Genomic DNA, 17239 nt, shown 5'->3' with positions numbered 1-17239 from the left:
TGAATTAAAAAAGTCAGAGTATTGGATCCGATTGATGGAAGCCCACAACTTTATTTGCCTTTTTATACATTCCCTAATATCATTTTAATTGTGTGCTTTAGGTAGAATTTTCATATTCTCGTCATATTGTCATTTAATTTTTTCTCTTAAGCTTGCATCTTGTAGTGTTTTTTTCGACTCCCTGTGGATTGACACCCTAAACCATACTATACCACTGCGTAATCATTTGGATGTAATCAAATTTTGGCGTTGTTGCCAGGGAGTACAATGCAAGAATCAATACAAGACATAATTTACTCTAGTAGCGTGTAAAGGCAGTAATTTTGTTCCCTCTTTTAGCTTGCTACATTTTTTTTTCTTTTGTTTTTCGTAGTATTTTTTTTTTAGTTTTTAGTTTTTTTAACCTTGCATGCACAGATATAGAGATGCCTTGGGTAGGTTTGCTCGTAGGCCTGTGCTAGAGTTAGAATCAATTTATTTTCATCCTTTATTTGACAATCCATCTAGTCTCGAAAAAAATGAGTGAACACGAAGATCAACCCACTAGAACTCTTCAAGATTACCTCTACCCTATATGCACAAACACACCATCATGCGTCATGCATCATGCATCACGTTTCCAACCAACACTCGCCAACTTGATTTTAAACCATGGATCATACAGTTACTTCCCACATTTCATAGTTTAGAGAATGAAAATCCTTATTTGCATATCTGGAAGTTTGAGGAAGTAATTGCGAGTTTCCTTAGTCATGATGCCACAGATGATGTTGTGAGACTTAAGTTCTTTCCCTTCTCTTTGAAGGATAGAGCAAAGAGTTGGTTGTACTCACTAAGACCACGATCAATAAGATTATGAAATGAGATGACACAGGTCTTCTTTAATAAATAATTTTCCCAATATAAGATCAATGCTTTGAAGAGGCAGATCGCCACATTTTCACAAAAAGATAATGAAACTTTATATCAAACTTGGGAGAGGTTTAAGGAGTTGTTGAGTATGTGTCCACACTATGAGTATGAGAACTGGCGCTTAGTTAGTTATTTCTATGAGAGACTTACACCTAGAGAGCGTCAATTCATAGAGATAATGTGTAATTGGGAGTTTTTGCAGAAAAATCCAGACAAGGCCATAGAATATCTCAATCAGCTTGTTGAAAAATCTCACTCTTGGACCGGACCTAGTACTACTAAGAGTACAAATAGGTCATGACTTGCTGGAAATCTAAATAGTGGTAGTATTACCATCTTAGAGAAGATGATAACCTAAAAGCTAAGGTAGAGATGCTTACTAAGGAGTTAAAGGTGTTAAAAACTAGGGATTTAAAGCCAACACACATGGCTACTCATGTAGACTCTTATGGACCGTGTTTTGTGTGTGGTGGGGTAGATCACCTAACTCAAGAGTGCCCCACATTTGCTAAAATGAGGGAAATGCATGAGGAAAAATGCAATGCCTTAGGTATGTACAAGAAGTCTTTTACATCTTTTTCCGATACCTACAATCCGAGGTGGTGTAATCACCCCAATTTTAGCTGAAAATCTGAAAACCAGTAACCTACACAGCCACCTAGAGCTTACCCTACACTGTATCATAGATCTTCTTCTTCTAGGAACCCATTAGAAGATATTTTACATATTTTTATTGAGGCTAGGGGTGGACAATAGAGCCCCACCCCCGCTGCCTCGCCCCGCTTAATAATATATATATATATAATTATATATAAGTATATATATAAATAACCTAGGCATGAAACGACGTCGTTTCATGTCTGGAAATTTTTTTTTTTTTACTTAAAAACAAATAACGAAACGATGTCATTTCTTCATTGGATCATTTTTTTATTTGTTTAGATCCCCCCGCGAGCTTACCCTACCCCTCTCTCTCTCTCTCTCTCTCTCTCTCTCTCTCTCTCTCTCTCTCTCTCTCTCTCTCTCTCTCTCTCTCTCTCTCTCTCTGTATGTGTGTGTGTGTGTGTCTCGCTCGCCACTCGATCGTTTACCTTCTGCAATCTACATCTTCGTCACTATCACCGTCGCCGTAGCCGTCACTGTCACCGTCACTGTCACCGTAGCCTTCTGTGACTCCGTCTTCATCTCTGTTGCTGAAGGTAAAAAACTCTAAATCTACTTTAATTTTTTGTGATTTATATTTTATGGAATGAAGATTGGAGAAAGGATGGCGTTTAATCGGAGATAGATGATGAGATTTTGTGAATTGTGTGCGGTGGAGACTTGATTGTGCATGTGCTTTGAATGATTGATGAACGATGTGTAGTCGTGTGTGAATCTTTCCGTGTGTTTTTTTATTTTTTTTTTGTTTGTATTATGTAATGTGTGTTTCAAAATACCCTAAAATAATTTAGGGTTTCGATTTACCCTAAAATAATTTAGGGGTTTCAAATATTGAACCCTAAATTAATTTTGGAGGTATACCTGTCCTCATAATCTGACTGATTTTCTCTTTGTTATAATGAAATAACATCCTTTAAGTTCAACTTAAACCCTTCACGCTATTGATTAGTTTATTTTCTTAGTTAGCTACAAAAAATTTGGTACATTTTGTCGTGGTTGTGCTATTTAGCACTCTTCAACATATTAGGATTTTTATGTTTAGGGGTGATGAACAGATTGATATATTTAAAAAAGTGAATGCATCTGTGGGAAGTTCTCTCTGCATTAGTTGTCCACTTTGCCAAACCACCTATGCCTTGTCATATGGTCGAGGGCTCTAGAAGGTAAAGTCAACGTGTGGTTGAGGTAGCAACAAGAGTTGATTGTTGTAAATTTTGGGATATGACTTTAGATAGAAGTGTTCAACTTGAATTAGTTAGATTGCAGTGATCTATTGACTGTTCTGTGATGTTTAGTACTATATCGTTTGCACTGCAATCTACATGTCTATTGCTCGATACCTGGGTGGTGGGTTTATTGTTGAAGTTTTCGTCTATTTTTAGATAGCTCAACGTGATCACCAATCTGTTTGATATGTTGTTTGATTCATGGTTTTCAAACTTTCATTTGACAAATAATTAATTGTTTGGAGAGTGATTATTGTTCAAATTTAGATCTTTCACATTATTCTGGAGAAGATCAATAAGCTTTGCCAACAAAGAAAGTAAAGTTGTTTTAAAATCAATGACAACTAGAAAAGTCAAAAGAATTTTTTCATATATATATTTCTTTGATCTGGTTTGATCATGATCATGTCCTAAACTCACTTTTCAGGGATATTCATTATCTCTTGGTAATAATATATTGAGAAATGCTTGCCTCAAAGTTGACAGTATTGTGCACATATCAATAAATAAATAATATATATATTTAGAAAAAAAAAATCTATTTATTATTTAATTTATGAATGCACTCAATACACTAGTATTCATAATGATCTCCTTTTTTTGATACTCATCCAATCCGAAAGTTGTTTTATTTCTTCCACACATTGATGCTCCGTCTTGATCTCTTTTTAATTTGGGTATTTCATTTTTTTATGTTTGATATTTTTAATTTGGGCATTTCCTTTTTTTAATGTTTGATGTTTGATCCTCCAACTTCCAATATATATGTTAATGCCTGGATGTTAATTGTTTGGCATGTTGCTATGTTTGCTATAATTTCAGATTTCTTGTTTGTTTGAGTTCATGGATATGCTAGTAGATTCTAGTGCAAGCTCTCATTTCCATGCCCAGGATACCTCTACCCCTACCCCTACACCTATCCCTACTCCTACCCCTACCCTTGGCCCAACACCTACCCTACGGCACCTTGCCCAACCCCTAAGCCCAGCAAGAAACCTACTTCTATAGTTTGGGCTCATTTCACCAAATTAGAGGGTGGTAACCCCAATAACCTCCAAGCCAAGTATAACCATTGTGGAAAAATATATAGATGTCACTATAGGAAACATGACACCTCACAATTAAAAGTGCACTTAGAAGAGAAATATAAAAAAAATCCAATATTAAGATCATTACAAGATAAGAGCCAATCTAGGCTAGAAATTGGACTTTAAAAAATGGGGGATGGGACTAGTGGGAGTGCAACTTTAAGGGAATGTGCTAAGTATGATCCCGATGAGTGTAGAAGACACCTAGCTCGTATGGTCATCATGGACGAGTTATATTTTCAAGTTATTGATGGGAAAGGGTTCTAAGCGTATTCTCGCTACTTGGGACCAAGGTTTAATTTTCATTCTCGCCACACGGTGGCAAAGGATGTAAAAAAATATTTTTAATCTGAAAAAGAGAAGTTGAGTGGTGAATTGGCGGGTCAATTTGTTTGTCTCACCACTGATACGTGGACATCAGTCCAAAATTTTAATTATATGTCTTTAACTATGCATTTTGTTGATTGTCATTGGACATTGCATAAAAAAATTATAAAATTTTGTCAAATCACCGATCACAAGGGCGAGATAATTGAGAAGGCATTGGAGGCCTCAATAAAGGAGTGGGGGTTGACCCGAGTTGTTATAGTCACAAGTGATAATACCTCGTTTAACGATGTCGCATTGAGACATCTGAAGACCTATCTTAGAGAGGCAAATAAGACAATCTTAGGTGGTGAGTGTCTGCATGTGAGATGTGCATCACATATTCTGAATCTTATTATCACTAATGGTTTGAGGGATTTTCATGACTCGATTGCTCAGATCAGAACTGCTGTGAGATGATTGAGATCTTTTCCTTCGAGGTTGGAGAAATTCAAGGTTGCTATGAGGTCTGCGGGCCTAACATCCAAGAAAGGCATTTCTACTGATATGCCTACACGATAGAACTCAATATTTTTTATGTTGGAGGCGGTTCAAGAATATAAGCTGGCATTTGCATTATTGGGTATGAAGACATCCAATATATTAAATATTTTAATGATCACGAGGGATTGGGAAAACCCATAGATGATGATTAGGAAATTGTATTTATTTTTGTAGAGCTTTTTAGGCTTTTTTACAAGGTCACCACGATGATATCTGGAACTTTGTACCCTACATCCCATAAATTCTGTTAGCAAATATATAGGGTAAAAGAAAAATTAGATGACATGGTCGCGGGTGGTCACATTAGGCTGCGGGAGATGACATTGATTATGAGGTCAAAGTACGATAAGTATTTGGGAGATTTTACTATGGCTAATATTTTATTATATGAAACTGTCATCCTTGATCCGAGGTTTAAGGTGGATGGCATGGTATTTGGATTGGGCCATGTGTACAGGCAAGCATGGGCAAAGTTTATTGCAGTAAGGGTTTGGGAAACCCTTAGTAGATTATTTGATGAGTTTACCGTCCTACACCTACCCCGCAAGTTCCAGAAGTCGAGATTGGGAAAAGACGTAAATTGGACTGGAATGAAAGGTTTTAGCAGAATCCCTTCATCCAGAGTTCTATAGAGGTTCAGTCAAAGATAGACAGATACTTAGCAGCGGAGCTTCTACCATTTTCACAAGACTCCGATATATTATGTTGGTGGAAGGTGAATGTGGTGAAATATCCCATCCTTGAAGAGATAGCCCACAATCTTTTGGCCATCTCTGTTAGCATCATAGCCTCAAAGTCAGCCTTTAGTACCGGAGGGCGTGTATTGTAATCATTTCGGAATTAATTAGCTCATATTACTGTGAAGGCTTTGATTTGTATGCATAATTGGATTAAGAGAACTCCAATTCATGTTCCGGATGTTCTTGAGTATGAGGAGGCCGACGTCGAGGAGTAAGGTAGTGATCAGCCTGGATCTAGTATTTATTTTAATTTCATTTTCTAATTTCTTATTAATTAATTTATTTTCATTTAATTTGTGTTCATTGATTTCATTTCAAATTTAATTGTTATAGTGATATATGAGACGACGTCTACAACTATCTCCGATGCAGTATGACTTTGTATTGGATCTACTATTGCCATGGTTTGCACAATTTGTCCCTTATTTGTTTTTTGCATTTATAATTTTACATCATATTTTAGTATCTAATTATTTTGCTTGTATGTTTTTTAATTTTTATATTCTCAATATACATATGCCAAATCTTAATGATTAATCTATGCTCATCTGCCTCATCTTCATCTCAAATTCCAATGGCCCAGTCCCAATCTCATCTTGGTTAGTACTTTTAATATTTTGTATTTTAATTTTTTTAATTTTTGTTTCATTTTATATCTTTTAATCCTAATTTATTTTATTTTTAACTTACTAATATTTCAGAGTTTATAACTTATTAACTTTTATGATCTTGATTTTCAATCTCATAGCAGTCGACACAACTCACCACTCAGTGAACTCACTGCCACAGAGCCACCCTAATTTATCAAATTTGGGCCCAAAGTGACCAAAAAATAGATTTTGGGTAATTTAGGGCCCAGATAACTAAGCTGGGTCGAAGACCCAGTAGGGGCGGGGGGGCGAACGGATGGAGGTCCACCCCCGCACCCCATCAAGCGGACGGGGTACCCCGCCCCCGCATGGGTGGGAGTGGGGAATGCGAGGGTGGGGGGCGGGTAGCACCCCTAATTGAGGCACATAGTAAAACTAATCAAAAACTTCTTTGATTATGTAGGTTGTTGAAGAAAACAAAGAGATAAAAAGTCATGTATCCATGTTGATGAGCTCATTGAGTGTGAATGAACGTGACAAGTTTCATTTTCAAGTTCAATCCACACCTCAAGGTCAACATATGCGCAAGAAATTTTGAAAGATGTCAATGTCATTGTGACACGAAGTGGTAAATCCTTACACATCCTAACAACTGATAAGTCAAATGATGTTGAAGAGGATCAAAGCAATGGTGGTGCTGAACTGCCCAACAAAGACGAGGTAATAAAGAGCTCAATTAAGGTACCATTTCCTGAAGCTTTAAAATTGAATATGCAAACTTGGATCCTAACAATAAAATCCTGGAGAATCTCAAGCATGTAAAAATTAACCTCCCTCTTTTGCGTGTTATTAAACAAATTCCTACTTATGTAAAAGTTTTCGAAAGTTTGTGCACAGTTAAGAAGAAGCACCATGTTAAGAAGACATCATTCTTGACAAAGCAAGTTAGTGCTCTAATCGAGCAACGAATTCCTGCTAAGTACAAGGATCTTGGTTGTCCAACCATTGTTTGTAATATTGGAAATCATGAGTTTGGACAAGCGTTGCTAGATTTAGGAGCTAGTGTGAATTTGATACCTTATTCCATTTATTTGCTAGGGTTGAGAGAAATCAAACCAACTACTGTGGTATATTGGTTGATCGTTCAGTCAAAGTACTACGGAGTGTGGTGGAGGATGTTTTGATTCAAATTGCTAAGTTTTATTATTCTGTTGATTTCCTAATTCTTGACACTAGTTCTATTGTTGACTCTAGTTCAAAAATCTCTTTAATTTTAGGTAGACATTTCCTTGCTACTGCTAATGCTCTTATTAATTACATAAATGGTCTAATGAAACTCTCTTTTAGGAATATGACTCTCATGGTGAATATTTTTCATATTGGGAAACAGCCAAAAGATGATAACAAGTGCTACCAAACGTACATGATTGACGCACTCATAAACAATGGAGTTCACACGACTCATGATTATGATCCCCTTGAATATTTCCTTGTTAATTCTGAGTTTGATACTATTAGTGATTCATATAATATTATTGATATTTGTGCTATTTTTTATGAAATTCAGGATTATGGCACATGAGATTGGCAACCAAAATTTAAGGAGTTGTCTAAGGAAAGTGAAAAATAGATTTCTTTAAATATGGAAGCACCAAGAGTTAAATTGAAACATTTGCCTAAAGGTTTAAAATTTACTTTCCTTGGTCTACGTGATACTTTTCGTGTTATTATCTCGTCTGAATTGTCTGAATCTTAAGGTGAGCAATGACTTCGAACTTTAAATGAGCTCAAGTCAGCAATAGGTTGGAGCATTGTAGATAAGAAATGTGTTAACCCCTTAGTCTGTTCTCATAAAACTAATTTAGAGGAATGAACTAGCCCTTGTAGAGACTCGCAATGCAGACTTAATCCTACCATGAAAGAAGTGGTAAAAAATGAAGTGTTAAAACTGTTAGATACAGGAATTATATATCCTATTGCTAACAGTAAATGACTTAGTCCTACACAGGTTGTCTCCAAGAAGTCAGGTGTTATTGTAGTGAAGAATGAATTGGGAAAGTTAATACCTACAAAGCTTGTGACAGGGTGGTGGATGTGTATTAATTATAGAAAATTGAATGATGCCATCTGAAAAGACCATTTTCCCCTCCCTTTTATTGATTAGATCCTTGAGTGTGTAGCAGGTCACCCATTTTATTATTTTTTGAATGGTTATTCTGGTTACTATCAAATTAAAATTGCATTAGAAGACCAGGATAAAACCACTTTCACTTGCCGTTTTGGTACTTATGCTTTCTGTAGAATGCTATTTGGATTGTGTAATGCCCATGCTACTTTTCAACGCTACATGATTAGGATTTTCAATGACATGGTTGGAAATTGTATGGAAGTTTTTATAGATGATTTGACTGTTTTTGGAACATCTTTGATGCATGCTTACTGAATTTAAAGAGAGTGTTGACCTGTTGTGATGAAAATGAACTGGCTTTGAAATGGGAAAAATGCCACTTTATGGTATCCTCAATTGTCCTACAGCATATTTTTTTATTCCAAGAGGATAGAGATTGATTAATCAAAGATTGAATTAATTTCAAAGTTACCTACACCTAGAAAAGTAAAGGATGTTAGATCATTTCTTGGCCATGCAGATTTTTATAGAAAGTTCATATAGAATTTTTCTGCCATATCTAGACTGCTATGCAACCTCCTAGCTAAAGATGTCCCATTTAAGTGGACACAAGCCTATCAAGAGGCCTTTAAAATGCTAATTGACTAGCTTACTTCAACACCCATAATGCAGTCATTTGATTGGATTTTACCTTTTGATATTATGTGTGATGCTAGTGATTATGCTTTAGGTGTTGTCATTGGACAACGAAGGGAAGGGAAACCCTATATCATTTACTATGCTAGTAGAACTCTAAATAATACTCAAATGAATTATTCAACCACTAAAAAAGAGTTGCTAGCTATAGTTTTTGCTTTGAACAAGTTTTGCGCTTACTTCATTATTCTCCTATTACAATTTTTACAGATCATGCAACCCTTAAGTACCTTCTCACAAAGAAGGTGTTTGATATCACCATCAAAGATAATAAAGGAGTTGAAAATGTAGTGTACGACCATCTCTCGAGACTCACATTAGAGGACACCACTGACCACATGCCAATTAGGGGATGATTTTTCAGATGAGCATTTATTGTCTATTTCCTCTTTACCATAGTTTTCTTATATTGTTAACTATTTGGTTGCAGATGAGATACTGCCACATTGGAGCATGCAAGATAAGAGGAAGTTCATGGCCGAGGTAGACAATTTCTATTGGGATGAACATTTTCTTTTCAAATATTGCTCTAACCAAATTATAAGGTGTTGCATCCCTGATGAAGAGATTGTTAGCCTCTTAGAATTTTGTCATACCCAAACCTGTGGGGGCCATTTTTCAATAAATAAAACCGTGGCAAAAATTATGCAATGTGGATTTTATTGGTCCACCTTGTTTAAGGATGCAAGCATCTATTGTTGCCCATGCGAAAGATGTCAAAAGTTAGGAGTTTTGTCCCATCATAATATGATGCCCTTAAATTCGATCTTAGTGATAGAAATATTTTATTGTTGGGGTATTAATTTCATGAGACTGTTCCCTCCTTTTGGATACCAATATATTATTGTGGCAGTAGATTATGTGTCAAAATGGGTAAAGACAACAGCTTGTAGGAGCAATGATAATAAGATAGTAATAAGATTTTTTAAAGAAAATGTGTTTTCTTGATTTGGTACACCATGTGCTATCATTAGTGATCGGGGTACGCACTTTTGCAGCCGTTCATTTGAGGCTTTGATAAAAAAAATATGGGGTTGTTCATAAAATTTCTACTGCTTACCACCTTCAGATAAGTGGACAGGTAGAACTTGCCACTACCATTCCCCACTTGGAATGGTAGAAGTTGTTACATGACTACAAGAGAATGACCATGGGGTAACATAAGAGGCTAGCTCCCCGGTTAGTCAAGGAGATCCCGAAGAGCCATGAGAGCTCATCGGAGCCATCCTTAGTAGATAGGTTGGAAGCTGCCGACCAATTTATTGCTGAAGTGTTGTAGCTTTTCGAGGAGTTGAGGAGAATTTTTAACAAAGGCAAGGATGAATAGGGATGGCCTCGTAAAATTATATTTTAGAAAGGAACCATGGAAATAGTTGTAGAAAAAGAAATGACTCAAATTTTTTGAGAAATTAACTTTTAATGGTCCCTTATTTTGGGAGACTTTTGAAAATGATGTCTATTTTGGAAGTACTCTAATGGAGTTTAAAACTTTGGGATGCTTACACTTCGGTACTATGTTATTACATTGCCACCAATTTTATCTAGTAAAGCATTTTTTCCATTGCGATTTATTGCATACTGCTAGATCATTAGGTGCATTGCATCATAACTATCATGAACGGAGGTATGTAGCCTTGAGTTACATGTCCGGACACTTCAATCACCGTCCAATCCCAAACAGGGGCTGAGGGTGTGGCATAAAATCATGAGTTTTCATAAATATTTTAATGCATAATCTTCACATAAATCATGGCTTTTCACAAAATATTTTAATGCTTAACTCTCACATAAAAGCATGACTTTTCATAAATATTTTGATGCATAATTCTTTACGTAAAACTATGAATTTTCATAATTTTATTATGACTTTAGTACATAAAAAGGGTTTCCAATGGAGGGCATAAATGCATAATACTTTTATAAAAGACATTAAGTTTACCGTATATATGTGTAAGCGTATGATCATGCTACTTATCTCATAGCGTTGATCCAATATGTGCAGCATAAAATCGATCACGTGAACTAGAAGGAGAGAGAAAACGTGATGGATGCTGGTGGACTGGATTATAGGTGCTCTGCGTGATTTTGGGTAAGCAGAAACCACACTAGGGCTTGAAGAGGAATGAGATAGACGTAAAGTGCATGAGGTTGAGCATATATATAAGGAGTTGGTTAAGAGTTTTAATGTGAAGATGATTTGTAGAATTGTAAAAGTGTTTTATTGGGGCATGAATCCTAGTATAAGATAAGATGGAGACGTGCATGGCTTAGAGTTTGAGAAGGCAGTCGGTTAAAGAGTTTTAATGTGAAGACGACTTGTAGAGTTGTATCCAAGTTGGAATAGGATGCCGATGAGTTTGACCATGGTCACGATTATTCAAGAAGAGAATTTGAGTTTAAAAACATGATCTAGTCGTTCATTCAATGTAGGATTAGCAGTGAGTGAGTCTACGTAGGAGACTTCAATCAGTGATGATTTTAAATTGAAATAAATTTTTAATGGCTAAATTTTAAATTTTAAAAGGAATCTAATTCGTTCAATAAATAATAAATAGGATTTAACCTAGTTATTGAACCTAATTATAACTCTTAATTAACCTCAATAATTTATCGTTCATGAGCTTATCTAATATGGCCCATTAAATATAGTTTAGGCTCAATAAAAATTATCAATATTTCGACCTTAGAATTATTGGGTCAGGTCGTTACATGAACTAAACTTAACATGAATTGAACATGAAACTGAACATGAATTCTAAAAAACAGAATGATTTCGCCAGCTGTTTCTTCAAGGATAGTGAACAATCAGAATGATTTCGCTCAATGTAATCCGTTAGAGATACTCAGACAATCAGAATGATTACGCCATGAATATTGAAAATGAGATACCCTAACAATTCAAAATGATTATGCCAAGAGTACCTAGTAATACCTCTAATAAAAATACTCTAACAATCAGAATGATTTCGCCACGAGCATTTTGGTAGAAGTACTCTAACAATTAGAATGATTATACTAGAAGTACATTGTGTGAATTATCAATGGAGATACTGGGTCAATCATAGTAATTACGCCACGAGTATCCCAGGCATGACTAACTGAGAAAATACTATTTTTCGTTACGTACTTTGTACTCAAGATATAATTTGATGCAAAATGAAATGACAGATGACGTGACATGTACGTGTGATGAATGACATGACATAACATGAAATAGATAAATATTTTGTGACATGGCATATCGTGTAACAGATACTCTTTCCGTGACACAGCAAAATGTGTAACATATAAACATTTTGTGGCATAGCATAATGTGACATTATAAGAGCATACGAACATGAATAATTATTTTCTTACCAACACAATATCCTAACAGTAAGTTTGAGGCTAACTTAGTCATACATAAAGATGTACTTAAAATAAATCGTAGCATGACTTAATATGAAATTTATAATAAACATAATAAATATGGATGATGGTTTCTTACTACCATACATACACAAGTATCCTGAAAGTAAGTTAGAGGTTAATTTACAGCAATTGAAGGGTGACGAAAATAAAATGTGAGTAATAAGAAATGTAAGGAGACATTTCTAAAAGTTAGAAACTTCCTATTAGTATACTTAGAAATATAAAAATTATTAACTTAGAGTAAAATTACCATTTTACTCCTACTTGTGGAAAAATTACTATTTTACTCCAAATTTAAAGGTTTCACATCCCAACTTCAAAACTCACCAAAATTTACATTCGGCATGTAAATTTTGTCCTAAATCTAAATATATAATTAAAAAAAAATTAAAACACAACACAAGTATGTGAACCAAGCATAGGCCGAAACATGAAAAGTGCAATAACCCTTGCTGTTTGTTGCAATTCTTTCAAACCCTATCTCTCATGCTAAAACCAAAATATGTAATATTTGAAATCACATCCTATGCTTCAATAACATGCTAGAACAAACACCAAAAATTATATCATAAAATTCATAACTTCCTTTATGCCAAAACGTCAAGTTTTTGGACCTCAAGGAACAACCCATGATGTTCATGGTCTATCCATTTTCAAATCAACTCCAAAAACTCCAAAAGTTCATAAACATACTCTAAATATGTTCATAAAACAATCCTAAGTACTAACATGCTTTAAAAAAATAAACCAAAACCACAAAAGTCACAAACTAACATTCAACACAATTGGTTTGTACCTATACCCCAAAACCGAGTACTATATGTTTTGGTTTTTTGATCAAACCACTAGATCCAAAATTTCCAAGAAGTAAATAATCAAGAAACAATATGTTTCATATTCAAGTCCTCAAACAAATCTAAGTACCAAACCTAGGACCACATGGCAAAAATTGCATAGAAACACGAGTTCATCCGTAAGCCTCAAGTTTAAGACCTAACCAAACCTTTGCATGCAAAACAAATTCATATCCTCAATATAAACATCATAAATATTTAAAATAATATTTTAATGCATAGATCAAAGTCCTAAGAGTCACATATGTTAATATCAAATTCATAGGAGCATGCTTTCATAACAAAAGACCTAAGTTTTTTCAAAACGTAAATTATTTTCATACTCCCAATTTCTAACTTTCTAGATAAATGCAAAACTCCTATAAAAGACTTTTAACGTGCAACGAATCTTCATCAAAATTGCATAGTAACATGTTAAATACAAACCAAAAATATCAGATTAAGATCTTTCCAAGAACATTATCAAAATATCAAAGAATCACACACTGGCCAGTTTATCGCCTAGTATGACCTTTGCATCCTTACATAGACTTTTTGCCAATCAAAATCTCATGGCAGCCTAGTGACTCACTCAAAAATGAGTAGCACAAAGGCAATCCCAAGTGCAGAGGGTGTTGCATAATAATTAGGAATAAATTTCTAGATCGTCAACTCAGGAAAAGTTACTTAAAATCAAACTCGTTTAAAATTGTGAAAATATTCATAAAGGGTGCAACGGGAATGAAAAGGCCACTAGTCATGGACTAGATTCATATTTTTGAATTTTTGAGTGTCGAAATGAAATGTAAAAGACTAACAATTGAAATTAACAATCAAGGAATCAACTAAACAAAACAATCTTAATTAATCTGAAAATTAAATAACAAACTGAAATTATTTAAGTCCTAATTAAGTTTTAATTAATATAGTATACAATGGAACTAAGATATTAATAAAACTACGATAAGAATTAAACTAGATTAGAAAGTAATTAACAAAATACAAACTGAGAATTGAAAAGCCCCAAAATCAAGATTCTAGAGTTTATCCTTGTATTCAAATCAGAAATTCTCAAAATCAATCCATAGCAATTGTAATCACTGTTAAATGAAAGGTTAAAGAAGCGAGAAAAATAAATAACATGAAATAAATAAACAAAAAATAAAATGCCCAAAGGTCTAAGCCAAATATCTAAAAAATACATCACAAACTTTAAATTCAAATTAAATAAATAGTAGAGAGTAAAAAGAGCAAGCCAAATAGATAGAGATAAAGGTGATAGGCAATGGAGGAAACGGCTGGAACGACTGTTGGACCCCAAAGGAGTTCTTCAAGCGGCGCTGCGGCGTTACTCTCTTCGTCTGAATTCAAAAAACAAAGAAATTAAAACTCCCCCATTTTCAAAATGCCCCAGCGTCCCTTTCCGTTGCGTGCGTGCGTGGGTTTCTTTTCTTTTTCTTTTTCTTTTCTTTTTCGTGTGAGTTATCAGCATGCGTTTTGAGAGATCAAGAGCTTGCCTTTTTTACTTTTCCCTTTTGTGCCTTTTTGACTTTTTTTTCTTTTGTATTTCTTGACCTATAAAAATAATAGAAATTAGAAATAAAATAAAATAAAAAAGAATAATAGAATATCAAAAATATGTTGTGCATGTGAATGAACATTGTCCAATTAAATCACAAGTTATAACATTAAGCATAAATCATGCTACTAACCAATTTAAAACACAACTCAGATTTATTCATCTTAACCATTTTTCCATCTAAAACCAATAATAATGTAATGAAATAAATAAAATATATTGGTTTTAAATGTATAAAATATGCAATAACTCAGCTCAATCACACCCCCCAAATAGTGTTTTGCTAATCCTGGGAAAAATAGTGAAAATTAATTAAGATGAATATTGCATAAAGATCGAAATCCAAACATAAACAATCAAACACAATTCTAAATTCTCACAAAAGTGACACGTTACTACTCAACCCCCCAGGGGCTATACTCACAAGACTATCTCAACAATCTTTCACATAGAACTGAGGTAAAAGTCTCAGAACTCAAATGTGTGTGTGGAGCTAAATTGATTGTGTTCCTCATTACTAGCCATGATTTGTCATAGGATTTTTCAACCTTAAAATTAATTATTGTTGACTCTAACTACCTCAAAACCCAAGGAACTAGCAGTTTTCACGCCAGCTCTGTTTTAAAGGTTGAATACTCAACCCCTAAAGTCTTGGGTAACTGTTTCTAGCCCTTTACTTAAGAAAGCTCACTAAGTCACCTTTATTCTTTTTTTTTTCTATTCTTTTCAAATCTCTATCTTTTTTTTTTCTTTCTTTTCTTTTCTTTTCTTTCTTTCTTTTTGAAGCATGGCTCGATAGTCCTGCAGTTTACTTCTCCTGTGTTAAATTAATGAACAGTAAATAAGGAGCACTACAAATGTAAGCATGTGCAAAATGTCCTTCAAAATTTGCCTTTCATTCTATATAAATCTTACCAAGTCTCATCTCAATAACTATAACATCCTGGTGTTTCAAGCCACACATTAACAAAATATGATGCATAAAAAATCATGCTCTATGCTTAAGCTTGAAAATAAATCTTCACAAAATAATTTTGCTCAACTACTCCACCAAGATGTTCAGATTTCACAAAATACTAGAAATAGAGTGTGTGTCAATCATATGTGTATCAATGCACATCACATTAATGCAATTTAAAAAAAAACTGTGCACACACGCTACCCCCCAACTAGTGAGAGATATGATCCTCAATGAATCGAACGAAAGAAAACAAAATGCACAGGAATAAGCAAGCAAAACAAAAAAAAAATCAACATGAAATATAAAATCAAAACAAAACAACAAATAAAAAAAATGCAAGTAAAGAAAGTTGTAAATGGGGAAAGATCAAAACACTTCCCTAGAATCTTGCACAAGCAATATCTTTTCGTGTGGATCAAAGACCTTCAGAAATGGTTTTTGACGTTGTCCATTGATAGTGAAGCTATTGTCATTCTTCAGATTGACAATGTCTACCATGCCGTGAGGATGAACCTCATTTACAATGTAGGGCCCCTTCCATCAAGATTTCGGCTTCCTGGGAAAAAGATGCAATCTTGAATTGTAGAGAATCACTTTCTGATCAGGAACAAGATGTTTGTCATGGATCTTCTTGTCATGTAAGGCCTTCATTCGCTCATTTTCCAAGCGGGAATTTTCGTAAGCCTCTCTTTTTATTTCATCAAACTCTGAAATCACATCAACAACATGCACCTCTGACTCGTCGCAATCACCAAGCATCTTGCAAGTATTGAACACATTCATTTCCAATGTTATATTCCCAAATGTCAGTTTCAGTACTCCACTTCGACAATTTATCAATACATTAGAGGTAGCAAGGAATGGGCGCCCAAGGATGATAGGCGCCTGGTAAATAGTAGTGGCTAGCTGCTGCATATCAAGAACTACAAAATCCACTGGGTAGTAAAATTTGTCTACCTGGACTAGCACATTCTCAACAATACCCCTCGGTACCTTGACTGATCTGTCAGCTAACTGTAGCTTGATAGAGGTATTTTTTAACTCACCTAATCCCAACTGCTCATACACTAAAAATGGTAGCAAGTTCACACTACTTCCCAAATCAAGTAGAGCTCTCTCAATGCGTGACTCACCAATCATAATAGAAATGTGGGGAGAGTCGGGATCTCCAAACTTCTGAGGAGTCTCGCTCAATATCAATGCACCGACTTGCTTCATTTGGAATGCTTTCTTCTTTACATTCAGCTTCATCTTCACTGTGCACAAGTCCTTCAGAAATTTTGCATATGAATGAACTTGTTGTATGACATCCAAGAGTGGAATATTAATCTTTACTTGCTTGAAGATCTCCTGAATCTCAATGTGGTTTTTGTTCTTTTGGCCAGCTGCCAATCTTTGAGGATCGGGAACCATAGATTAGTAGTACCTTTTACTAGTTTCAGCATCTGCACTCACAGGCTTCTTCAATTCTAGTCCCACTACCTCTGGTTCTTTTTCAGCTTCATTAGTCTCTGTTGCATCTTCAGGTGTAGGAGCAACTAC

General features: G+C 34.8%; 1 non-coding gene across 1 annotated transcript; it reads right to left on the bottom strand.

The window, feature by feature from the left end:
* Positions 1-912: 912 nt before the first annotated feature.
* On the bottom strand, positions 913-1020 carry LOC118344624. The gene has a single exon (XR_004798403.1). It is a non-coding gene; the product is annotated as a small nucleolar RNA R71 (small nucleolar RNA).
* Positions 1021-17239: the final 16219 nt, after the last annotated feature.

Source organism: Juglans regia, chromosome 14, assembly GCF_001411555.2.
Source record: "Juglans regia cultivar Chandler chromosome 14, Walnut 2.0, whole genome shotgun sequence".
Taxonomy (NCBI): Eukaryota; Viridiplantae; Streptophyta; class Magnoliopsida; order Fagales; family Juglandaceae; genus Juglans; species Juglans regia.
The sequence above is the reverse complement of the archived record's forward strand: the minus strand, read 5'-3'. Positions and strand labels throughout refer to the sequence as shown.